Source organism: Moschus berezovskii, chromosome 21 (genome assembly GCF_049115385.1).
Source record: "Moschus berezovskii isolate FMDL1 chromosome 21, NW_MosBer_1.0, whole genome shotgun sequence".
NCBI classification, from domain to species: Eukaryota; Metazoa; Chordata; class Mammalia; order Artiodactyla; family Moschidae; genus Moschus; species Moschus berezovskii.
This window is the reverse complement of record NC_142480.1, coordinates 42,132,783-42,158,767: the sequence shown is the minus strand read 5'-3', so window position 1 is coordinate 42,158,767 and position 25,985 is coordinate 42,132,783. Positions and strand designations below refer to the sequence as shown.

General features: G+C 43.9%; 1 long non-coding RNA gene across 1 annotated transcript in view; it reads left to right on the top strand.

Annotated features, from left to right (window-relative positions):
• The first annotated feature begins 10,082 nt into the window (after window positions 1-10,082).
• The window catches only part of LOC148774542 (uncharacterized), a 40,235-nt gene continuing 24,332 nt past the window's right edge, over window positions 10,083-25,985 (top strand). Inside the window, exon 1 of the long non-coding RNA XR_016035705.1 lies at window positions 10,083-10,505. This is a non-coding gene — a long non-coding RNA (uncharacterized LOC148774542). The remainder of the gene's footprint in view (window positions 10,506-25,985) is intronic.

The window sequence follows — 25,985 nt, the reverse complement described above, 5'->3', positions numbered from 1 at the left end:
AAAAACATCTATTTCTGCTTCATCGACTATGCCAAAGCCTTTGACTGTGTGGATCACAATAAACTGTGGAACATTCTGAAAGAGATGGGAATACCAGACCACCTGACCTGCCTCTTGAGAAACCTATATGCAGGTCAGGAAGCAACAATTAGAACTGGACATGGGACAACAGACTGGTTCCAAATAGGAAAAGGAGTACGTCAAGGTTGTATATTGTCACCCTGCTTATTTAACTTATATGCAGAGTACATCATGAGGAACACTGGGCTGGAAGAAGCACAAGCTGGAATCAAGATTGCTGGGAGAAATATCAATAGCCTCAGATATGCAGATGACACCACCCTTATGGCAGAAAGTGAAGAGGAACTCAAAAGCCTCTTGATGAAAGTGAAAGAGGAGAGTGAAAAGTTTGGCTTGAAGCTCAACATTCAGAAAATGAAGATCATGGCATCTGGTCCCATCACTTCATGGGAAATAGATGGGGAAACAGTGGAAACAGTGTCAGACTTTATTTTTGGGGGCTCCAAAATCACTGCAGATGCTGATTGCAGCCATAAAATTAAAAGACGCTTACTCCTTGGAAGGAAAGTTATGACCAACCTAGACAGTATATTAAATAGCAGAGACATTACTTTGCCAACAAAGGTCCGTCTAGTCAAGGCTATAGTTTTACCCGTGGTCATGTATGGATGTGAGAGTTGGACTGTGAAGAAAGCTGATCGCCGAAGAATTGATGCTTTTGAACTGTGGTGCTGGAGAGGACTCTTGAGAGTCCCTTGGACTGCAAGGAGATCCAACCAGTCCATCCTAAAGGAGATCAATCCTGGGTGTTCATTGGAAGGACTGATGCTGAAGCTGAAACTCCAGTACTTTGGCCACCTCATGCGACGAGTTGACTCACTGGAAAAGACTCTGATGCTGGGAGGGATTGGGGGAGGGAAGAGAAGGGGACGACAGAGAATGAGATGGCTGGATGGTATCACCGACTCGATGGACATGAGTTTGAGTGAACTCCAGGGGTTGGTGATGGACAGGGAGGCCTGGCGTGCTGTGATTCATGGGGTCGCAAAGAGTCGGACACGACTGAGCGACTGAACTGAACTCAATGTTTAGTGACGTTGACATCATTTCACGTGGTGTTTTTTTTTTAAAAGGGTGTAAGTTCGGGGTCGCAAAGAGTCGGACACGACTGAGCGACGGAACGGAACGGAAGTTAAGCTTACATCTTTAAATTGGCTTCTTTAATGCCTGCCTTGTTTTGAGTTCTTTGTTCATGACTACACCTAGGACACTTCTTGAGAGCATGTGTTTTATTTATATTTTTACAGCCCCTACCTAGATCCTTGTGAATATTAAATGTCCAGATGGCAACCCACTCCAGTGTTCTTGCCTGGAGAATCCCAGGGACGTGGGAGCCTGGTGGGCTGCCATCTATGGGGTCACACAGAGTAGGACACGACTGAAGTGACTTAGCAGCAGCAGCAACACAGCTCCTCATGGTGTTATTACAGAAAATGGCCACAAGGTGGCAGCACTATTTGATGTCCAACTCGTTCTTCAGGCAAACGGAGCCTTTGAGAAAGTTGGCTTACTGGGCTGGGAATTAGAGTGGAACTTGCCTGAGCAAACACTCAATGCCTTGTGTCTCACTACTTCTTCCCCTTAAGGCTTCACCCCTCCCTTTCAGACTCATCCCAACCTGGGGCACTGCTCCCTGCTGAAACGCCTAGGAGGCTGCACTCCCAGAAAAGAGGTTTCAGCAGGGGACCTGGAGGCCAGGTGACTTTTCAAAAGTTCTCGTGGTCACAGGCTTAGGCTACCATTCTTTTGATGCACTAGGGTCTAAAGTCCAAGCTAGGGAAAACCAGATAGTACAGATTTAAGAGGGGGCTCAAAATTAAGGATACCTGGCCCTACTGTCTCAAATCCTCTCCAGTCCAGTCATGGGACCCAAGCCTGCTCAGGTTCCAGGTATGGCAAACAGCACATGTCGGGGAGATCAGAGGGAGTAAAATAAGCATCACTCTTTTCTGTTCTTTAATCTCACGCTGATACAATGTAGCCAGATATTTGACTTGGAGTTTTGTTCTTATTGTCAGTATCAGTTCAGTTCAGTTCAGTCGCTCAGTCGTGTCCGACTCTCCGCGACCCCATGAATCACAGCACGCCAGGCCTCCCTGTCCATCACCAACTCTTGGAGTACACTCAAACTCATGTCCACAGAGTCGGTGATGACATCCAGCCATCTCATTCTCCGTCGTCCCCTTCTCCTCCCGCCCCCAACCTTGAAAAAGAACAGATATGCTGTATACAGGCTCCTTATATACATACAGCATATCTGTTCTTTTTTAATCATTTGCCAGAGAGGTTATTAAACAAGGTCCAGTAAACTCCATGTGCTGAACAGGGAGTCCTGAAGTATCTATTCTGACTCTATGGGACCCCAAGGACTGAAGCCCACTGGGATCCTCTTTCCATGAAGCCTCCAGGCAAGAACAGGCGTCGAGGTAGACACTCAGCTCATGGTGTCTATGAGGCCTCTAAGCAGAGGCTCAGCTCATGTGTGACTATAAGGCCTTGAGGCAAACTTTTAGCTCCTTGTATCTATGACACCTCCAGGCAGACGCTCAGCTCATGTCTCTCTATAGGCCTTAAGGCTGATGCTCAGCTTGTATGCGCCTGAGGCCTCTAGGCAGACCCTCAGCTCATATGTGACTGGCCTCAGAGCAAATTCTTACCTCATGTTTGACTATAAGGCTTCTAGGCAGATGCTCAGCTCATGTCTATGGCCTCAAGGCTCTCGCTCAGCTTGTGTGTGCTTACGATGCATCTAGTCAGAAGCTCAGCTCATTGTGTCTATGAGACCTCTAGGCAGAAACTCAGTTCGTATTTATCTAGAGGCCTCAAGCCTGTTGCTCAGATCGTTTGTGTGTATGAGGCCTCTAAGCAGATCCTCACCTTGTGTTTGACTATAAGGCTTGTATGGAGAGACTCAGTTCGTGTCTATCTTGAGGGCTCAAGACTGATGCTCCTCTTGTGTGTGTCTATGAGGCCTCCAGGTGGACGCTCAGCTCCTGTCTGTCTAGAGGCCTCAGGGCTCTTGCTCAACTTGTGTGAGACTTTGGGCATCTAGAAAGACTCTTGGCTCTTGTCTACATCTTGTCCTGGGGCCATTTGGGTTCTTTTTATCTCTTTTTTCCTTTCCTTAAAGGGTATGAAGAAAATTGACCTCTGAAATTGGCTTCTTGAAAATCAGTTGTGTTTGGAATTCATTTGTGCAATACCTGTGGCAGGACCCTTCCTGAGGGCAACTGTCATTCACTGCCCCAGAGGCCTTTTGAATTGGAGGTGCCAGGCAGCCCCAGTGGGCAAGTTGTCCACAAGGCAGCAGCACCTCTCCATATCCAACCCTGGTTCTACCTGCAACCAGAGCCTGGGCTGTGAACTGGAGTGGAATTTGAATGAGGAAACACCCAAGGGCTTGTGTCTCACTTACTCCTTCCCCCCTGAAGCTTCACCCTTCCCTCCCCTCTAGCCTCATGCCTACCTGGGGCACCGCTCCCTGAGGAGGTGCCTAGGAGGCTGCACTCTCAGGAAGGAGGCTTCAGCTGGGGACCCCAGTAACAAGAGACTGGGGGTCTGGGTGATTTTCCATGTTCCTCTAAGTCAGAGGGTCAGGCCATTAAGATTGGGGTTCACTAGGGATTCTGGCCCCAGCCAGGGCAAACCAGATAGTACAGGTTTAAGAGGGCTCCTATGAAGGACACCCTGCTCGGCTGTCTCAACTCCACCCCAGTCTAGCCCTGAAACTCAAGCCTACCAGGTTCCAGGATATGGATAGGATCCTAAGTCAAGCAGTTGAAGGGAATACACTAGGCATTACTATTCTTCCCTTTAATTTCATGGCAATTCTATGTTGAAATCTAGTCAATCTGCGGTTCTGTCCTTGTCCACAGAGTACAATTGGCTGATTCAGCTGTGACATACGCATCCAGGCTTTAATACTCTTTATTGATTCTTTTGCCATTAAGGTTATTGAACAAGGTCAAGTAAAAGTTCTCTGCTGAACCTCAGATCCCTATGGGACATTTATTAGAGGTACAATTTCTTTGTACATGTGCAAGGAACGAGGAACGGAGTTAATCCTTGTGGATTATCTATTACAGCTACAGATTTCATTGTATATGTTCAAGACAAATGTTTTTCTGTATATGTGGATGGAAGGATGGTGGAAGATACTCCTTGTGTACTAGCTAATACCGATAGATATTTCGGTGTGTATGTTCAGATCCTGGAGAAGGAAATGGCAGCTCAGTCCAGTACACTTTCCTGGGAAATGCAATGGGCAGAAGAGCCTGCCAGGCTACAGTCCGTGGGGTTCACAGTGTTGTACACAATTTAGCAACCAAACAACAATGACGTTAGAGATATACATTTCAGTGCATATGGGGAAGGAAGGAAGGAGATAACCCTTGTGGATTATCTATTACAGACTTCCATGTATAGGTTAGTAACAACATCCAAATTCATCCCTGGCACTTTTTTTTTTAATCCTCAGTCACTTTTTCTGTTGTAAATTACTTCCTCTGTATCCTTTTTTCAATTTCACCCTCAAGGGACATCACCTGCTATTTTCTTCCTCTACTTTCACTTAGTGTATTTTCCTCCAAGGTCCATCTGTGTTCAGACCATCGGCATAATTTCATTATTTCCATGGCGATCTTTGAAGTCTGAGTAATAGCACCTTGAATATATGTACCGTATTTCTTTCAGATTTAATCTGTCAGTTGACCTTTTCTTTTTTCTGTGTCTTGGCAGTTGGAGGTACCACTGCAATGAAGGTTGGCGTACGTATTGTCATTTTGAATGATGGTTTTACATAATATAGGTCCAGGTGTGGGTATCAGAGTCCTAGCTCTCTTGACATTTTTTTGTTATGACCTGTGCAGGCTGTCCCTTCAAGCAACTGTTGCCAATGTCTGTTTGCAGGGAACATGAAGGAGAATTCCATCATCTCCTGGCTCTCTCCTCCATGTACTGTTGGCAGACAGGATGGCCGTTCAGTTAGACGGGATTTGATTTCTTATTGTCATTTTTATCAGCAGCTGTCCTGTAATAATTTGGGACACTAGCATCTTGTCCTTGGCCATTTGGGTTCTCTTTTTCTTTTTTTTTTCCTTAAAGGGTGTGAGGAAAATTGACCTTTGAAATTGGTTTCTTGAAAGTTGGTTGTGTTTGGAGTTCATTTCTGTAATATGTGTGGCAAGACCTTTCCTGAGGGCAGCTGTGACAGGATATGACCTCTGGGGGGTCTAGGAAGCCTCCAGGCAGATGCTCAGCTCCTGTGTGTCTTTGAGGCCTCTAACAGATGCTAAGCTTGTATATATCTAAATGCCTCTAGGCTGATGCTCAGGTTGTGTCTAGGAGGCCTCTAGACAGATGCTCAGCTCGTTTATGTCTATGAGGCCTCTGGCTATGCACTCAGCTCAGTGTGTCTATGAGGTCTCTAGGCAGACACTTGGTTCATGTGTGTCTATGAGGCCTCCAAGCAGATGCTCAGCTTCTCTGTGTCTATGGGGCTGCTAGGCAGTCGCTCAGCTCACATGTTTATGAGGCCTCTAGTCAGACACTCATCTCAATTGTGTCGGGCTGCTAGGCAGTCGCTCAGCTTGCATGTGTCTATGAGGCTGCTAGGCAGTCGCTCCCTGATAGCTCAGTTGGTAAAGAATCCACCTGCAATGCAGGAGACCTGCGTTCATTCCCTGGGTTGGGAAGATCCCTTGGAGAAGGGAAAGGCTACCCACTCCAGTATTCTGGCCTAGAGAATTCCATGGACTGTATATAGTCCATGGGGTTGCAAAGAGCTGGACACGACTGAGCGACTTACACTTTACACTTTCAGGCAGATGCTCAGCTCCTGTGTGTCTTTGAGGCCTCTAACAGATGCTAAGCTTGTGTATATCTAAACACCTCTAGGCAGATGCTCAGCTCCTGTGTGTATATTGGGCCTCTGGAGAGATATTCCACTTGTGTGGAGATGAGGCCTCTAGGCAGATGCTCAGCTCGTGGGTGACTATGAGGCCAGATTGTTTAATCCTGAATCATTCAGGGACTTTGTTCTTCTAATCTTAACATATCTAATTTTCCCACTTTTATCAGCTGTATAATGCCAAACACAGAAGATCCAGACAGATTTCAGCATTGATGCATCCAGATGAACTGATTCCCAGATTGGGTAAATCAATTTACCCTATAAAGCAAATGAATTAATTCTAACTAGGCTACCCACCCCAACAAGAGTTACCTCCCAAATGAACCCGTTCCAACTAGACCAGTTCCCAAATCAGGTAAATAAATTTACCCTGTGAAGTGAAAGTCGCTCAGTCGTGTCCAACTCTTTGCAACCCCATGGACTATACAGTCCATGGAATTCTCCAGGCCAGAATACTGGAGTGGGTAGCCTTTCCCTTCTCCAGGGGATCTTTCCAACCCAGGGATCAAACCCACATCTCCCACATTGCAGGCGGATTCTTTACCAGCTGAGCCACAAGGGAAGCCCATTTACCCTATAATTTACCATACAGTTGAGCTAACTGCAACTAGGGTGGGCATGCCCCACTAGGACTAGTTCCCAATGAACTGGTTCAGGGTAGAGTCCCCCACCACCTCCTCTCTGCAAATGGGTGCCCAACCAAATTTTCCTATCCCATAAAGGGAAAGCCCAGATTGAAGGGGAAATATGTTCCCATGTGCACCCCAGAGCAACTTGCCCTCCAAAATCAAGCCTGTCGGCTCTTAACACAGAAGGACACATGAAACATCGTACTGGCTGAACCAGCTATCGAACTGCATATACTTACCCTAAAATGAAATTGAGTCCCTGGACTCTAGAAGTTTTTCGGTTCCTTGTCTCAGCTGCCAAGTGCTGGGGTTAGCCGGTGCCACTTCAGGGAATCCTGAAGGAAAGAACTTCAGGACAACAAATGGTCCCAGTAGCTGCTAGGGTCTTACCCCAATATTCCCTGATTGGGGCCAGCTAGCCACAAGCAGCAAGGCTCCTGGCTGGCTAAGCCAAATTGTTCCTGAGTCCAAGCTCATCCTGCTCACCGCACAATAGGCCAATGAATCCGAGAGATGAGGTGTTGAGGCCAGGAAGGGACTTTAACTGGGAAGCCAGCAGATGGAAAGGATGGCAGGCTAGCGCCTCAAATTAACCATCTTCTGGGGTCTGGATGCCAGGTTGTTTTATAGATCAGAGAGAAAGAAGCAATGAGGAATTAACGTCAAAAGCCAGAAGGAGAGGGAGATGCAGTGGGGAAGTAAAGTGAGAAGGTGTTCAGTCTTGCGAAAGGGAATGAAAAGCCTTCAGAAGGGGTGTGCTAATCTCTTCTATTTCCAGGTGGGCAGGGACAAAGTATCTCTCCCTGAGCTGAGCAAAGACACTTTCTAGTCAATCAGGGGGATAGGGACCTCCAGGCAAGCCATTGAGTAAGATTATAATAATTAAAAGAATGAAAAGCAAGTCAAAAAAACAGTTTTCAACATGGAGTCAGAATTGGCTTTCTCCCTGAGACAAAATGAAGGAACCCGTTTTCATGTTCCCTGGGAACAGACATGAGCAACAACCCCTTGAAGGGATAGCCTGCACAGGCAAGAAGAAAAAATTTCAAGACAGCTAAACCTAGGATTCTAATACCCACACCTGGACCTATATTATGAAAAAACGTCATTCAAAATGAAAAATGCACCCCAGCGTTCCCTGCAGTGGTACCTCCATTCGCCAAGACACAGACCCAAGATAAGGGCCAATGACCGATAAAATCTTAAACAAATGTGGTACATATATAAAATGGGCTATTTTTATATTATTATTATATAGTAATATATCATTATTAAAGTGGACTTGAAAAACCAACACTGAAATTATGAAATTAGGCCAACGGTCCCCACAGGGATGGACCTTGCTGGAAAGTATTCGAAGAGAAATCAGCAACAAGGGAAGAGAATAGCAGATGTTGTGGGAGGAGAAATTGAAAAAAGGAGGAAGTTATTTACAACATAGATACTCTGAGATGCAAACACAAACCCAGAATTCCAAAGAGGGGGGAATAAAAAGGGAAAGAGCCAGGGGTGGATTAGGAGGTCAGTACTAATGTGTCCATGGAAATCTGTGTCTGTAATAGATAATCCACATGGGTTATCTCCTCCTCCCATGCTTCCTGAAATCTGTATATCCACATATACCCAGAAATCTGCTATTGTATGAGCTAATCCACAAGGCTTATCTCTGGCCTTCCTTCCTTGCACATATACACAGAAATATTTATCTCTAACATAGACATAGAAATCTGTCACTGGAATATCTAATCTACAAGGACTATTTCCTTCCTTGGTTCCTTGCACATGTACAAACAATCTGTATCTCTAATAGTCCACAGGGACCTGATGATCAGAATAGAGAACTTTACCGGACCTTGTTCAATAAACTCTATGGAAAAAAATAAAAACAACTATACATATGCAGAATGTATCTGTCATAACTGAATCAGTTCATTGTCCACTGAGGACAAGCACAAAACTGCAAATCGGCTAGACTTCAACAGAGCATAGGGATGAGACTAAGGAAAAGGAAAAGAAAAAAGATGCCTACTTTATTCCCTCTGACCTCTGAGACTTGGGCTCTTATCCCATCCCTGAACCATGAGGAAACTTGAGTCCCAGGGCTGGCCTGTGGTGGGGTCGAGATGGCCCGGCAGGGTGCCCTTCATAGAGACGCCTCTTAAACCTGTACTGTCTGTTTTTTTCTGGCTGGGACTAGAATCCCTAGTAGACACCAACAATGGTGGCCTGACCCTCTGGCCTCGAGGATACAGGGTAAAGTCACCAAGCATCCAGGGTCTGGGCATTGGGAACGCCAGCTGAAGCCTCCTTCCTGAGAGTGCAGCCTCCTAGGCACCTCCCCAGGGAGTGGTGCCCCAGGTAGGCATGAGTCTTCAGGGGAAGGGTAAAGCTTTATGGGTACGAAGTAGTGAGGCACAAGCCCTTGGGTGTTTGCTCAGTCATATTCCACTCTAATTCATGGCCCAGGAAGCCTACTCGCCTACGTTTCTGGGTGCAGCTGGAACTAGAGTTGGGCAGGAAGAAGTGCTGCCGCCTGTGGACATTTCCTTTAACTACAGCGTGACTCCGGTTCTATCTGCACTTTCAGTTCACAAGGCCTCTGATGCCCTTAGCAATGGCTGCCCCCAAGAAAGGTCTTTCAGCAGGTTTTGCAGAAATAAATTCCCAAAACAGACAAATTTCAACAAGCCAATGGCAACAGGTAAATTCTCCTCATACCCTTTAAGGAAAAAAAAAAAATCCAATCAGCCGGAAGACAAGATGCTCAGCAACCCTAATTATGACAGGAGGAATGGCAATCAAACTGACAACAAGAAATCAAATCCCATCTGACAGAACGACCATCCTGACTGTCGGCAAACGGTAAACGGTGGAGAGAGCAGGGAGATGTTGGAAACCCCCGAAAAGTGCTGTGGGAATGGACATTGGCAACAGCCCCTAGAAAGGACAGCCTCTGCAGGCCAGAACTAAAAATTTCAAGAGAGCTAAGCCTAGGAATTTAATATCCACACTTGGTCCTCTGTTACGAAAAACCATCACTCAGAATGATTCATGCACCCCAACATTCACTGCAGTGGGACCTCCAGATGCCAAGAGACAGACGTGAGAAGAGGTCCATCCACAGATGAAATCTTAAAGAAATGTGGTATATTAAGGGCTATTACTCAGACTTGAAAAACCGCCACTGAAATTATGAAATCAGGCCAATGATCCCCGCAGGATGCAATTTAGAGCATCAAACACTAAGCGAAGCCAGCAATGGACAAAGAAAATAGCAGATGATGTCCCTCCAAGGCAAAATAATGAAGAGGTACAGGGAAGTAATGTACAACACAAAAAGAGAGGCTGACATTACAACACAAAGGATTCCTCCCAGCCAAAAACAAATAACAGGAAACTACCAGGGGTGAGTTGGGAAGTTGCTGCTAACCATACGCAGAAATCTGTACCTGTAATAGATATACTACACGGATTATCTCCTTCCTTCCCCTCATCTATGCACTAAAATCTGTATCTCTAACATGCTTGTTGTTGTTCGGTCGCTAGTTATGTCTGACACTTGGTGATCCCATGGACTGTAGCCCGCCAGGCTCCTCTGCCCATGGGATTTCCCAGGAAAGACTACTGGAGTGGGTTGCCATTTCCTTCTCCAGTATCTCTAACATACCCACAGAAATATGTATCTCTATTAGCTAATCCATAAGGATTCTCCTCTGCCTGCCTTCCTGCTTCCTCTCCCTCATGCACGTATACAGAACCCAGGAAGCTGACTCCCCTAAGGTTCTGGTTGCAGGTGGAACCAGAGTTGGGCATGAAGAAGTGCTGCCCTGGAGAAAATGGAATCTTCCTACGCTGCTGGAGAGAAACCACATCCTAAAAATAAGGTAAAATTCAAACTGGATTTAATTATGACAGTATGTGGTTACATGGAGTATGAACCAAGAGACTAAATATGGCAGACAATATGTGAAAACAAATTTGATATCTAGGATGTGAGAGTAAGGTTTCTTGCCAGATCTGCAGCTCGTATGCACATACTTCATGTATCTTTTCAAATTATGGCTTTGTCTGGATGTATGGCTAGAAGTGGGATTGCTGGATCATATGGTGACTCTGCTTTCAGTTTTTTGAGGAGCCGCCATTCTGTTCTCTGCAGTGACCGCACCAGTTTCCATGCCCAGCAGCAGAGTAGGAGGGTTCCCCTTTCTCCACACCCTCTGCAACACTTGTTATTTGGGGATTTTTAAATGATGGCCTTTCTGACCAGTTTGAGGTGGTATCTCATTGAAGTTTTGATATGCATTTCTCTAACAATTAACAATGAGGAGCATTATAGGATGATTCTTTAATTTTCAGATGTGTAAAGTAAATTAGGTTTAATATCTCAAGTTCACAGTTTTTTCACAGATAAGGATTTATTAAATATTTAGTTATTCCCTTTCTTCTCAGTCTAACTACAGGGACATGCAATATCATGTTACTCAAGGCGATGCGCTCCATTTTGCATCTTTGAGCAGTTTTAAAGATGTGCACTGCTCCCTTCAAAGGGAAGGCTTCTGGTGGGACCAAGGTCCACTACCCAATAAAAGCTGTTCCTTGAGCCAATACAGTCACAGCCAAGGGGGCACATGGTGAGACCACCACGTCAATGGATGCTTCCCACATCTCAGGCCTCAGTCTGACCATTCCATTTGAGGTGTAACAGTTTGCCCTGGTGATACAGCTTGACCTCTTTCTGTATGTCTAGGTGAATTGTTACTGACTTTTTACGATTCTACTGGGGCTTCCTAGGTGGCAAAAGTGGTAAAGAACTGCCTGCCAATGCAGGAGACATAAAGGTGCTGGTTCGACCCCTGGGTTGGGAAGATCCCCTGGAGGAGGGCATGATAACCCACTCCAGTATTCTTGCCTGGAGAATCCCATGGACAGAGGAGACTGGTGGGCTATGGTCCATAGGGTCTCAAAGAGGCAGACACAACTGAAGTGACTTACCTTGCACTCATGCACACCCTCAGAAATGGTCCTGCAGCGGATATTGCAGAAATACATTTCAAACACAATAGACTGTCAAGAAGACAATTGGAAAAGGTAAAATTTCCTCACATCCTTTAAGGAAAAAAAAACAACACCCAGACTACCACAGGACAATATGCTCATCATCCCCAATTGTTACAGGAGAAATGCCATCAAAATGACAACAAGAAATCAAATCCACCTATCAGAATGGCATCCTCACAAGCCTGCAACAATACATGTGGGAGAGAGTCAGGTAGTGATAGAATTTACCTGACAGTCAGTGGGAATAGAAATTACCAATAGCCCGAGAAGTACAGAGTCCACATGCTAGAAAAAGATCTTCAAAAAAAACCTAAGCCTAAATTCTGACATACCCACACCTGGGCTTATATCTGAAAAACCATCATTCAAAACACCCTCATGCAAGATCCACTGCAGCCCTACTTACAACAACAAAATACAGACCCAGGAAAATGTCCACTGACAGATTAAAGCTTCAAGAAGATGCAGTACATGTACACAATGGACTATTACTCAGCCATGAGAAACGGCCACTGAAATTATGAAACTATGCCCCTGGTTGCCACAGGGATGGATGATGAAGGTCTGACTTACACTAACCAAGTCAGCCAGTCAAGGGAAGACAATGCTGCTGCTAAGTCGCGTCAGTAGTGTCCGACTCTGTGTGACCCGATAGACGGCAGCCCACCAGGCTCCCCCGTCCCTGGGATTCTCCAGGCAAGAACACTGGAGTGGGTTGCCATTTCCTTCTCCAATGCATGAAAGTGAAAGTGAAGTCGCTCACTCGTGTCCGACTCTTAGTGACCCCATGGACTGCAGCCTACCAGACTCCTCCATCCATGGGATTTTCCAGGCAAGAGTACTGGAGTAGGTCGCCAGTGCTTTCTCTTCTATGCAAGATGATAAAAGAGATGCAAAGGAACTCATTTACAACACAAAAGGAGACTCTGAGAATTCAAACACAAAGTGTTCCCCACCCTGCCACAAAAAAGAGAAGGGCCGGGGATGAATTAGAAATTCGTGACTAACATATACACAGCTATATGACTCTGTAATAGATAATCCACAGGAAGTCTCTCCTGCTTTCATTCCTTTCTTCCATACATACAAAGAAATCTGTATCTCTAACACAGACACAGAAATCTGTATCCATAATAGAAAATCCACAAGGATTATCTTCTTTTCTGCCTTCCTTCCTTCCTCATATACACATAAATCCGTATCTTCAGTAATCTACAAGGAATATCTCCTGCCTTGCTCCTCCCTCCCATGTAAATGCAAAATCTGCATCTCTAATATATACAGAGAAAACTATATCTGTAATAGACAATTTGCAAGGATTATCTCCTACCTTCATTCCATCCATATTTACACAGAAGTCTATATATCTAACAGATACTCCACAAATACCTGATGTTCAGCACAGGGAACTTTGCTTGAAATTCTGCAATAATATCTAGGTCAAAACAATCCAAAAAAGAACAGATATGCTTTATATAATTGTACATCATAACAGAATCAGGTGGTTGTATACTGATGACAAGCAAAAAATGACAAATCAATTATATTACCATATAGCATTGGATTTAAAGAAAAGGAAAGTCAAAGCCTAGTTATTTTCCTCCCACCTCCCTAACTTGGGCTGCTATCCCATCCCTGGAGTCTGAGCAGCCTTTGAACCCATGACTGCCCTGGAGTGGGGTCAAACAGCTGAGCAGGGTGTCCTTAATTGAGTACTGTCTGGTTTGCACCTGCTGGGACTAGAGTCCCTAGTTCAACCAAAGGATGGTTGCCTGACCATCTGGCCTCGAACCCTGGAAAAGTAACCTAACCTAGACTCCAAGTCTGTTGGTGCTGGGATCCCAATTCAAGCCTCCTTCCTGAGAGTGCAGCCTCCCAGGCACCTCTACCAGGTGCTCTGGCCCAGGTATGGATGGGTCTGGAAGGGAGGTGTGGAGCTTTAGGGGGAAGAAGTAGTGAGACACAAGCCCTTGGGGGTTTGCTCAGGCATATTCCACTCTAATTCACACACAGGAAGCTGACTTTCCTTAAGGATCAGACTGCCTAAGGAACCAGAATGGGGCATGAAAAGTGCTGCCACCTTGTGGACATCTCCTATCACTACAAGCTGAGCACTGGCGCTTAGTTCAGTTCAGTTGCTCAGTCGTGTCCAACTCTTTGTGACCCCATGAATCACAGCACAACAGGCCTCCCTGTCCATCACCAACTCCCAGAGTTCACTCAAACTCATGTCCATCAAGTCGGTGATGCCATCCAGCCATCTCATTCTCTGTCGTCCCCTTCTCCTCCTGCCCCCAATCCCTCCCAGCATCAGAGTCTTTTCCAGTGAGTCAACTCTTCACATGAGGTGGCCAAAGTATTGGAGTTTCAACTTTAGCATCCGTCCTTCCAATGAACACCCAGGATCGATCTCCTCTAGAATGGACTGGTTGGATCTCCTTGCAGTCCAAGGGACTCTCAAGAGTCTTCTCCAACACCACAGTTCAAAAGCATCAATTCTTTGGTTGATCAGCTTTCTTCACAGTCCAACTTTCACATCCATACATGACCACGGGAAAAACCACAGCCTTGACTAGACGGACCTTGGTTGGCAAAGTAATGTCTCTGCTTTTTAATATGCTATCTAGGTTGGTTATAACTTTCCTTCCAAGGAGGAAGCGTCTTTTAATTTCATGGCTGCAATCAGCATCTGCAGTGATTTTAGAGCCCCCCAAAATAAAGTCTGACACTGTTTCCACTGTTTTTCCATCTATTTCCCATGAAGTGATGGGACCGGATGCCATGATCTTAGTTTTCTGAATGTTGAGCTTTAAGCCAACTCTTTCACTGTCCTCTTTCACTTTCATCAAGAGGCTTTTGAGTTCTTCTTCACTTTCTGCCATAAGGGTGGTGTCATCTGCATATCTGAGGTTATTGATATTTCTCCCAGCAATCTTGATTCCAGCCTGTGCTTCTTCCAGCCCAGCATTCCTCATGATGTACTCTGCATGTAAGTTAAATAAGCAGGGTGACAATATACAGCCTTGACGTACTCCTTTTCCTATTTGGAACCAGTCTGTTGTTCCATGTCCAGTTCTAACTGTTGCTTCTTGACCTGCATACTGGTTTCTCAAGAGGCAGGTCAGGTGGTCTGGTATTCCCATCTCTTTCAGAATGTCCCACAGTTTATTGTGATCCACACAGTCAAAGGCTTTGGCATAGTCAATGAAGCAGAAATAGATGTTTTTCTGGAACTCTTTTGCTTTTTCCATGATCCAGTGGATGTTGGCAATTTGATCTCTGGTTCCTCTGCCTTTTCTAAAACCTGCTTGAACATCTGGGAGTTCACGGTTCACGTATTGCTGAAGCCTGGCTTGGAGAATTTTGAGCATGACTTTACTAGCTTGAGATGAGTGCAATTGTGTGGTAGTTTGAGCATTCTTTAGCATTGCCTTTCTTTGGGATTGGAATGAAGACTGACCTTTTCCAGTCCTGTGGCCACTGCTGAGTTTTCCAAATTTGCTGGCATATTGAGTGCAGCACTTTCACAGCATCATCTTTCAGGATTTGAAATAGCTCAACTGAAATTCCATCACCTCCACTAGCTTTGTTCGTAGTGATGGTTTCTAAGGCCCACTTGACTTCACATTCCAAGATGTCTGGCTCTAGGTGAGTGATCACACCATGGTGATTATCTTGGTCGTGAAGATCTTTTTTGTATAGTTCTTCTGTGTATTCTTGCCACCTCTTCTTAATATCTTCTGCTTCTGTTAGGTCCATACCATTTCTGTCCTTTATCAAGCCCATCTTTGCATGAAATGTTCCCTTGGTATCTCTAATTTTCTTGAAGATATCTCTAGTCTTTCCCATTCTGTTGTTTTCCTCTATTTCTTTGCATTGATCGCTGAGGAAGGCTTTCTTATCTCTCCTTGCTATTCTTTGGAACTCTGCATTCAGATGCTTATATCTTTCCTTTTCTCCTTTGCTTTTCGCTTCTCTTCTTTTCATAACTATTTGTAAGGCCTCCCCAGACAGTCATTTTGTTTTTTTGCATTTCTTTTCCATGGGGATGGTCTTGATCCCTGTCTCCTGTACAATGTCACGAACCTCTGTCCATAGTTCATCAGGCACTCTACCTATCAGATCTAGTCCCTTAAATCTATTTCTCACTTCCACTGTATAATCATAAGGGCTTTGATTTAGGTCATATCTGAATGGTCTAGTGGTTTCCCCTACTTTCTTCAATTTCAGTCTGAATTTGGCAATAAGGAGTTCATGGTCTGAGCCACAGTCAGCTCCCGGTCTTGTTATTGCTGACTGTATAGAGCTCTCCATCTTTGGCTGCAAAGAATATAATCAATCTGATTTCAGTGTTGACAATATGGTGATGTCCATGTGTAGAGTCTTCTCTCGTGTTGTTGGAAGAGTGTGTTTGCTATGACCAGTGCGTTCTCTTGGCAAAACTCTATTAGCCTTTGCCCTGCTTCATTCCGTGCTCCAAGGCCAAATTCGCCTGTTACTCCAGGTGTTTCTTGACCTCCTACTTTTGCATTCCAGTCCCCTATAGTGAAAAGGACATCTTTTAGTTCTAAAAGGTCTTGTAGGTCTTCATAGAACCATTCAACTTTGGCTTCTTCAGCATTACTGATTGGGGCATAGGTTTGGATTACTGTATTATTGAATGATTTGCCTTTTAAATGAACAGAGATCATTCTGTTGTTTTTGAGATTGCATTCAAGTACTGCATTTTGGACTCTTTTGTTGACCATGATGGCTACTCCATTTCTTCTAAGGGATTCCTGCCCACAGTAGTAGATACAATGGTCATCTGAGTTAAATTCACCCATTCCGGTCCATTTTAGTTCACTGATTCCTAGAATGCCTATGTTCACTCTTGCCATCTCCTGTTTGACCACTTCCAATTTGCCTTGATTCATGGACCTAACATCCCAGGTTCCTATACAATATTGCTCTTTACAGCATTGGACACTGCTTCTATCACCAGTCACATCCACAACTGGGTATTGTTTTTGCTTTGGCTCCACCCCTTCATTCCCTTACTAGCAACTCCAATTTACAAGGTTGTGGGGCTGTTAATGACAGCTGCCCACTAGAAAGGTCCTGGGGTGGGTATTGCAGAAATAAATTCCAAACACAACTGACTTTCAAGAAGCCAACTGTAACAGCTAAAATTTCCTCACACCCTTTAATGAAAAGAAAAAAAAAAAATTTGGCCACAGGACAAGATGCTCTACATCCCTAAATATTACAGGAGGAATGCCAATCAAAATGACAACAAGAAATCATATCCTACCTGTCAGAATGGCCATCCTCACAAGTGTACAAATATTAAATGTGGGAGAGAGATGGGAGAAGAGGGAACTCCCTTAAATGGTCGTAGGAATGAACATTGACAACAGCCATAGAAAAGACAGCCTCCGTAGGCCAGAAAATAAAATTTCAAGAGAGTTCAGCCACGACATACTCATACCTGGGCCTATATCCTGAGAAAACCATCATTCAAAAATTCACATGTACCCCAGCGCTCACTGCAGCACTACTTACAACAGTCAAGAAGCAGAACCAGCAAGACGCCTTTTGAAAGATGAAAGGTTAGAGAAGATGTGGTACATACATACAATGGACTCTTACTCAGCCATGAAAAATGGCTGCTGAAATTATTAAATTATGCAACTATCATAATTTGAATGACTATAGACTAAGTGAAGTCAACCTGACAGATAAAGAAAATACCATATAATGCCACTTTTAGGAAAAATTTTAAAAAAGAGATACAAAGGAACATATGTACAACACAGTAAGTGACTCAAAACTCAAACACAATCAGAAGGTTCCAAGAAAAAGTGAGAGTAAAAGGATGAATTAGGAGATCAATGCTAACACACACACAGAAATCTGTATCTGTGATGGATAATCCAGAAGGATTCTCTCTTTCCTTCCTTCCAAATATACACAGAAATTTCTGTCTCTAACATACACAGAGAAATCTCTATCTGTAATAGATAATTCAAAATAGTTACCTCCTTCCTTCCACATATGCACAGTAATCTTTGTCTCTAACATACCCAGAGAAATCAACATCTGTATCAGGTAATCCACAAGAATTATCTGCGGCCTTCCTTCCATCCTTCCTTGCATGCGCATGTACACAAAAACACTTATCTCTAACATATATATAAAAATCTGTTGCTGTAATAGATAATCCACAAGGATTATCACCTTCCTTCATTCCTTGCACATGAACAAAAAAAGCTTTAATGTTCCACAAGCACCTGATGTTCAGCAGAGAACCTTAATAGACCTTGTTCAATAACCTCTATGGTGAAAGGGGTTTTTAAAAGTACAAATATGCTGTATATATACGTCATAACTGAATCAGTCCATTGTACACTTAGGACAAGCACAAAACTGCAAATCGAGTATACTTCAGCGTAGCATCAGCATGAGATTAAAGGAAAGAAAAGTAATGCCTGGTTTATTCCCTTTGACCACCGTGACTTGGGCTGCTATCCTATCACTGGAATCTGAGTAGGCTTGAGTCCCAGGGCTGGACTGGGGTGGGGTCAAGACAGCCTGGCAGAGGGCCCTTCGTAGAGACTCCTCTTAAAGCTATACTGTCTGGTTTGATCTGACTGGAACCAGAATCCCTAGTGCACCCCAACGATGGTGGCCCAACCCTCTGGCCTTGAGGACCAGGGTAAAGTCACCAAGCATCCAGGGCCCTGGCTCTGGGGTCCCCGCTGAAGCCTCCTTCCTGAGAGGGCAGACTCCTAGGGACCCACCAGGGAGCCGTTCCCCAGGTACTGATGAGTCTGGAGAGGAGGGGTGAAGTTTTAGGAGGAAGAAGTAGTGAGATACAGGCCCTGGAGTGTTTTCTCAGGCACATTCCATTCTAATTCACCCAACAGGAAACCTACTTTCCCTAGGGCTCTGGTTGCAGATGTAACCAGAGTGGGTATGAAGAAGTACTGCCGCCTTGTGGACATTTTCTATAACTACAACTTGACCGCTGGTGCTTACTGGCATCTCCAATTCACGAGGCGCAAGGGGTTGTTAATGATAGCTGCCGTCAGAAAACATTCTACGGTAGGTATTGCACACATAAATTCCAAACACAACCGACTTTCAAGAAGCTAATTTCAAAGGTCAATTTTCCTCACACCCTTTAAGGAAAAAAGAAAGAAAAACTACTGAATGATCATGGGACAAGATACTCAGCATCCCTATTTATTATAGGAGGAATACCAATACAAACGACAAAAAGAAATCAAATTCCATCTGAGAGAATGGTTATCCTGACTGTATGCAAACAGTAAATGAGGGAAAGAGCTGGGAGATGATGGAACCCCCCCTACATGCTCCATGGGAATGGACATTGGCAACAGCCCCTAGAAAGGACAGCCTCCACAGGCAACAGTGAAAAATTTCAAGAGAACTAAGCCTAGGATTTTAATACCCACACCTGGGCCTATGTTATGAAAAACCATCATTCAAATGACACTTGCACCCCAACGTTCACTTCAGGGCTACTTCCAATAGGCAAGTCACAGACCAAAGAAACATTCCATTGAAAGACTAAATCTTAAAGAAATATGGTACATATATACAATGGACTATTACTCAGACTTGAAAAACTGCCATGAAATTATGCTAATGGTTCCCACAAGGAGGAATCTTTGAGGATCATAAATTAAGCTAAGTCAGCAACAGAGGAAGTAAATAGCAGATGATGTCCCTTCTAGGCAAAATAAAAAAAAAAAAAAAAGAGATACACAGGAAGTAATTTACAACATAAAAAATGACTCTGAGATTCAAACACAAAGAATTCCAAAAAAAACCCCAAAACAAAAGGTCCAGGGGTGAATTAAGAGGTCAGTACTAATGTATACACAGAAATCTGTAGTTGTAACAGATAATCTGGAAAGATTATCTCCTTCCTTTTTCCCTTTTACATCAGTTCAGTTCAGTCGCTCAGTCATGTCTGACTCTGTGAGCCCATGGACTGCAGCATTGCCTTCCTGTCCTTCATCAACTCCTGGAGCTTGCTTAAACTCATGTCCATTGAGTCGGTGATGCCATCCAACCATCTCATCCTCTGTCATCCCCTTCTCCTCCCACCTTCAATCTTTCCCAGCATCAGGGTCTTTTTTTAAAGAGTCAGTTCTTTGCATCAGGTGGTCAAAGTATTGGAGCTTCAGCATCAGTCCTTCCAATGAACATTCAGGACTGATTTCCTTTAGGACTGACTGGTTTGATCTCCTTGCAGTCCAAGGGACTCTCAAGAGTCTTCTCCAACACCACAGTTCAAAAGCATCAATTCTTCAGCACTCAGCTTTCTTTATGGTCCAACTCTCAGATCCATATATGACTACTGGAAAAACCATAGCTTTGACTAGATGGACCTTTGTCAGCAAAGTATTGTCTCTGCTTTTCAATATGCTGCCTAGGTTTGTTATAGTTTTCTTCCAAGGAGCAACAGACTTTTAATTTCATGGTTGCAGTCACCATCTGTAGTAATTTTGGGGCCTAAGAAAATAAGTCACTGTTTCCATTGTTTCCCCACCTATTTGCCATGAAGTGATGGGACTGGATGCCATGATCTTTGTTTTTTGAATGTTGAGTTTTAAGCCAGCTTTTTCACTCTCCTTCCACACAGGCACTAAATTTTATATCCGTAACATACCCACACAAATATGTATGTGTATGAGTTTTCTACAAGGTTTATCTCTTGATTTCTTTCCTTCCTACCATACACATATGCAGAAACACTTATCTCTAACACATACATCTAAATCTGTATATGTAATAGATAATCCAACAATAATATCTCCTTCCTTTGTTACTTACACATGTACAAAAAAATCTGTATCTCTAATAGATATTCCAGAGAAAACTGAGGTTCAAAACAGAGAACTTTACTCAACCTTGTTCAATAACCTCTATGGCAAAAGAATTAAAAAAGTACAAATACACTGTATGTATATGTAATAATTAAATCAGTCCATCATACACTGAGGACAAGCACAAAAAGGCAAATCAGCTATACTTCAAAATAGCATCGGCACGAGAGTAAAGAAAAGAAAAGCCTAGTTGACTCCCTCCAACCTCTCTAATTTGGGATAGTATCTGATCCCTGGAACCTGGGTGGTGTTGACTCCCATGACTAGACTGGGGCCAGAACAGTGCCCTTCATTGAGATGTCTCTTAAAACTGTTTTACCTGGTTTGCATTGGCTGGAACCAGAATCCCTACTACACTCCAACAATGATGCCTGACCTTCTGGCCTCAAGGATACAGGGTACAGTCTCCAAGTATCCAGGGCCCCTGGTGCTGGGGTCCCCAGCAGAAGCCTCCTTCCTGAGAGGGCAGCCTCCCAGGTCCTTCAGCAGGGAGAAGTGGGATGAGTCTGGAGGGGAGGGATGGAGTTTTGGGGGAAGAAATAGTGAGACTTAAGCCTTTGGGTGTTTGTTCAGGCACAGTCTACTCTAATTCACCCAACAGGAAGGCTACTTTCCTCAAGGCTCTGGTTGCATGGAATCACAGTTGAGCCTGAATAAGTGCTTCCCCCTTGTGGACAATTCCTGTAACTATATGTTGACATGCTTGCTTCCTGAAAGTGAAAGTCACTCAGTCCTGTCTGACTCTTTGGGACTCCTTCGGCCATAAAGTTCATGGAATTCTCCAGGCCAGAATACTGGAGTGGGTATCCTTTCCCTTCTCCAGGGGATCTTCCCAACCCAGGGATCGAACCCAGGTCTCCCACATTGCAGGCAGACGCATGCTTCCTAGCACCTCCAATTCATAAGACTGTGTAACTCTTAATGACAGATGCCCTCAGGAAAAGACGTGCGGCCAGTATTGTAGAAATAAATTCCAAACACAACCGACTGTCAAGAAACCAATTGGAACAGATAAAATTTCCCACACACCATTTAAGGAAAAACATAAAATAAAAGACCCCAAATGTCCCAGGACAAGATACTCACCATCCCTGATGAGTACCATAGGAATCCTAATCAAAGTCACAAGTAATCAAATACCATCTGACAGAATGGCCACCATGACTGTATGCAAACAGTAAATTGGGGAAAGAGCTGGGAGATGATGGAAACTCCCACATGCTCCATGGGAATGGACATTGGCAACAGCCCCTAGAAAGGACAGCCTCCACAGGCAACCAAGAAAAATTTCAAGAGAGCTAAGTCTAAGATACTAAGACTGACACCTGAGCCTGTATTACAAAACTCCATCATTCAAATGACACACGCACCCCAACATTCACTGCAGTGCTCCTTCCAATAGCCAAGACACAGAACAAAGAAATGTTCCACTGAAAGATTAAATCTTAAAGAAATATGGTACATATATACATTAGGCTTTTACTCAGACAGAAAAACCACCATGAAATTATGCCATTGGTCCAGACAAGGGTGGATGTTAGAGGATCATATATTTAGTGTAGTCAGCAACATAGACAAAACATAGCAGATGGTGTCCCTTCCCCACAAAATTTAAAAAAAGACATACAGGGGAAGTAATTTACCATACAACAAGAGACACTAAGATTCAAACACAAAGCTTTCAGAAAAAAAAAAAAAAAAGGAAAGGGCCAGGTGTGAATTAGGAGGTTGGTGCTAATGTATACACAGAAATCAGTATCTGTAATACATAATCCACAAGAATTATCTTCTTCCTTCCACATAAGCACTAAAATCTATCTCTAACATACCCACAGAAATCTTCACTAGGTAATTCACAAGGATTATCTCCTGCCTTCCTCCTTCCTTTTCTTTCTTCTTTCCTTCCATGCACATATACAAAGAAATCTTTATCTCAAACATATAGACAGAAACCTGTAGCTGTAATAGATAATCCAAAAGGAATATCTCCTTCCTTCTTTTCTTGCACATATACAAAAAATCTGTATCTCTAATAGATACTCCACAAGGATCTGATGTTCAGCACTGAGAAATTTACTCCACCTTGTTCAATAACCTCTATGACAAAACATATTTTTAAAAAGTACAAATATGCTGTTTGCAGTCCATGGGTTGCAAAGAGTTGGACACGACTGTGCAACTAAGCACAGCACATGCATAACTGAACCAGTCCATTGTACACCGAGAACAAGCTAAAAATTGCAAATCAACTATACTTCAACATATACCATCAGCTTGAGATTAAAGGAAAGAAAAGTAAGACTTAGTATATTCCCTCCAACCTCCCTGACTTGGGGTGCTCTCTGATCCCTGGAACCTGAATAGGCTTGAGTCCCAGGGCTGGACTAGGGTGGGGCCAACACAGCCGCACAGGGTGCCCTGCATTGAGATGCCTCTTAAACTGGTGCTGTTGGGTTTTCTCTGGCTGGAGCCAGAATCCCTAGTGCACCCAACGATGGTGGCCTGACCCCTCTGGCCTCAAGGCCCAGGGTAAAGTCACCAAGTATCCCGGGCCCTGGTGTTGGGGTCCCCAGCTGAAGCCTCCTTCCTGAGAGTGCAGCTTCCTAGGCACCTCAGCAGGGAGCAGTGCCCCAGGTAGGCATGAGTCTGCAGGGGAGGGGTAAAGCTTTAGGGGAAAGAAGTAGTAAGACTTAAGCCCTTGGGTGTTTGCTCAGGTACATTCCACTCGAATTCACAGCCCAGGAAGCCAACTACTTCTAAGGTTGCTTGGACCAGAGTTGGGCATGAAGAAGTGCTGCCTTGTGGTCATTTCCTATAACTGCAGCTTGACCACAGGCGCTTACTGGTACCTCCACTCCAATTCACAAGGCCTTGGGGCGCCGTTAGTGACAGCTGCCCTCAGGAAAGGTCCCGTGGCCTGTATTGCACAAATAAATTCCATACTCAACTTTCAAGAAACCAATTGCAACAGGTAAATTTTCCTCACATTGTTTAAGCCAAAAGAAAAGACAAAAAAAAAAAACAACCCTGCAAACAGCCACAGGACAAGATGCTCAGCATTCCTAATTATTACAGGAGGAATTCCAATCAAAATGACAACAAGAAATCAAATCCTATCTGACAGAATGGCCATACTGTCTGAAAACAGTTAATGGTAGAGAGAGCCGGGAGATGACAGAACCCCCCTAGACACTATGTGGGAAGGGACATCGGCAACAGGCCCTCGAAAGGAAAGCCTCCACAGGCAAGAACAAAAAAGTTCAAGAGAGCTAAACCTAAGGTTTTAATACCCACACCTGGGCCTGTATTATGAAAAACACCATTCAAAATGACACATGCATCCAATGTTCACTGCAGTGCTACTTCCAATACTCAAGATACAGACCCAAGAAGTTCATTGACAGGTGAAATCTTAAAGAAATGTGGTACACATATACAATGGGCTATTACTCAGACATAAAAAGCCACCACTGAAATTATAAATTTACGCCAATTTTTCCCACAAGGATGACCTTGGAGGATCATACACTAAGCGAAGTCAGCAACAGCAAAGAAAATAGCAGATGATGTCCCTTCTAAGCAAAATGAAAGAGATACAGGGGAAGTAATTTACAACACAAAAAGAGACTCTGAGATTCAAACACAAATGTACATCTGATTTAGATAATTCCCTCATGCACATATTCACAGAAATATTTTTCTCCAATATACATAGAAATCTATAGCTGTAATAGATATTCCACAATGACCTGATATTCAGCACCAAGAGCTCTACTCGACCATGTTCAATAAACTATGTCAAAAGATAAAAAGTAAAAATATGCTGTATATATATTTCATAACTTAATCAGTTGGCTGGACACTGAGAAGCACAAAACTGCAAGTTGACTAAACTTCAACAGAACATCGGCATGAGATTAAAGAAAAGGGAAAGAAAAGTAACGGCTATTTTACTCCCTCTGACCTCCCTGACTTGGGCTGCTCTCCCATTCCGGGAGCCTGAGCTGGCTCGGGTCTCATGCCTGTAACTAGGCTGGGCTCCAGGCAGCTGGGTTATGACAAAGAAAATTTTCACTGAGATGGGTGACCCTATGATTTTCGCCCCACTAGGTACAACAACCAAGACAGGGAAGCAAGCTAATTACAGAAGCACGTGAATGGAAGCAAAGGACGGGGCACATGTACACATGCAATATTTCCAACCATGAGTAAGTACAGCTTCAGGAAAGAAAGTAGAGTCATCCCAAGTGAAGTAAGGGATACAAGGACAGACAAGTATCCTATGGCATCACTTCTAGGTATAAACTGAAGATGGATGCAAATGAGCTCACTGCCTGAGACACAGCCTCGCAGACTGAGAAAGCAAACTTCTGGTTGCCAGATATAAAGATGTGGGGCATGGAGAAATGAGCGCTTCGGACTAAGACATGCACACTGCTATTGATAAAGTATGTGACCAGGACCCACCGTGCGACACCAGGAAACTTACTCAATGCTCTGCAATAACCTACAAAGAAAAAACCTCAATAAATCATTTATACCTCTATGTAAAAGTGAAACAAGCTGTGATAGGAGGGAAAAACAAACCACCCACAAAATTGTAATTAGCTCTATGACAGTGGTTTAGTGGTGGTTTAGTCACTAAGTCCCGTCTGACTCTTGTGACCCCATGGACTGTAACCAGACAAGCTCCTCTGTCCGTGGGATTTTCCAGGCAAGAATACTGGAGTGGGTTGCCATTTCCTTATTGAGAGGATCTTCCCAACTCAGGAATCGAACCTGGGTCTCCTGCACTGCACACAAATTCTTTACCAACTGAGCTACGAGGGTCACACTTAAAAAATATATATATATGAAAATTCCTGCAAAAAGTTAGTGACTCAAAGAGTACATGAGCTGCAGGGACTTTTTCTTCTAACAGTGTCATTTTTCTCCAAGAAGAAAACAGAAAACATAGGCCCCCTGATATTTTGCTTCTCTGTTCAAACTAAGCTAAAATGAAATTGATATTCATATCAGCAGGTAAGAGTTTCTGAGATCTGAAACGTCATAACAGGGACACAGGACCTGGAGAAAAGGGAGTGCTCCTATGCTGCTGGAGGGAAACCACATCTGAAAAATAAAGCTAAAATTCAAATTGGATTTAATTATGACACTATGTTAGAACTGGACATGGAACAACAGACTGGTTCCAAATAGGAAAAGGAGTACGTCAAGGTTGTATATTGTCACCCTGTTTATTTAACTTATATGCAGAGTACATCATGAGGAACGCTGGGCTGGAAGAAGCACAAGCTGGAATCAAGATTGCCGGGAGAAATATCAATAATCTCAGATATGCAGATGACACCACCCTTATGGCAGAAAGTGAAGAGGAACTCAAAGGCCTCTTGATGAAAGTGAAAG